Source organism: Jaculus jaculus, chromosome 10 (assembly GCF_020740685.1).
Source record: "Jaculus jaculus isolate mJacJac1 chromosome 10, mJacJac1.mat.Y.cur, whole genome shotgun sequence".
Lineage (NCBI taxonomy): Eukaryota > Metazoa > Chordata > Mammalia > Rodentia > Dipodidae > Jaculus > Jaculus jaculus.
The window spans coordinates 93127945-93129214 of record NC_059111.1 but is presented as its reverse complement, the minus strand read 5'-3'; the positions used below and the strand labels follow the sequence as shown (position 1 = coordinate 93129214).

Genomic DNA, 1270 nt, shown 5'->3' with positions numbered 1-1270 from the left:
TCACTGCTGGGGCAAAATTGCCTAACAGGAACAACTGAAGGGAGGGATGATTTGTGGTGGTTTACTGTTTCATCATGGCAGAGAAGCAGCTCCCTGATGGCAGCAGGAATGAGCCTACTGCTTGTTCACATGCTGACAGGTAGAAAAGGGGGACAGGGTTAAAGGCAGAGCCGGGGCTGGAGAGATGACTTAGCGGTTAAGACGCTTGCCTGCGCAGCCTAAGGACTCAGGTTCGACTCTCCAGATCCCACTTCAAGCCAGTTGCACAGAGGTGAGGCAAGCACAAGGTCTCACATGCCCACTAGATGGCGCAAGCATGTGGAGTTCAATTACAGTGGCTGAGACCCTAGCGTGCCAATTCTCTCTGTGTGCCTCATCTCTAAAATAAAAGAATTAAAATAAAATATAGCAGAGCTGGATGAAAACTTCTAAGGCAAGATCCCACTTCTGCCAGCCAGGATGCATCTGCTAAAGGTCCTATACCTCTTAAAAAATTGCCACCAGCTGGGAACCAGATGTTCAAGTACGAGCCTATCAGGGACATGTCAAATATAAACCATAACAAGATCTCTAGAATAGGGTTGAAAATCTGATTGGGGAGCTCATCTTGGCACAGCACCCACACTAAAACTGGAATGATACAGAGGAGGTTAGACTGGCCCCTGCTCAATGATGACATAAAAATTGTTGAAGCGTTCCATATTAAAAAAATAAAAAGGAAAAGGAAAATTGATGGGAAACATACAGGTGGTAATTCGACAGCTCTAAAGCTAGCCAATTACAACTCATGATTTGTTATAAAGAGCTGAGTTTCTGAGCGAGTTCCCTGGGTCACCTAGTCCTGACCTCTCAGTTCTATCCAGTGTGGGTGGTAAATGGCATCTATTGCCTTCACTGGAATCATGAACTAACCACTTCCTAACATCTAATGAGCGATCATTACAGAGTGGCATTTCTGTATTAGGCACTATGTCCTCTACTGCCTTTATTCCTTCACAGGGAAAACACTGGGGTGGAGGGAAGAGCAGGTCTCCTCCTACTTCACACAAGAGGGAATGGATGCATGGGTGCATGGGGAGATTACAACTTGCACAAGGTCACCCTGCAAGTAGATGCAGGACTGAGACCAGAGCTCAGGACTGACTCCAGAGTCCTTGATTTAACTTTTAGTGTATTAGCTCTTAATTTTTTTGTTGAACAGAACAGGAACAACTTCTAGGTTTAAAAAAAAAATCATATTAATTATCATCTCCTTCCCTCCCCGAAATGC

General features: G+C 44.9%; 1 non-coding gene across 1 annotated transcript; it reads left to right on the top strand.

Moving 5' to 3' along the window:
* The first annotated feature begins 598 nt into the window (after window positions 1–598).
* On the top strand, window positions 599–707 carry LOC123464239. The gene has a single exon (XR_006639472.1). It is a non-coding gene; the product is annotated as a U6 spliceosomal RNA (small nuclear RNA).
* Window positions 708–1270: the final 563 nt, after the last annotated feature.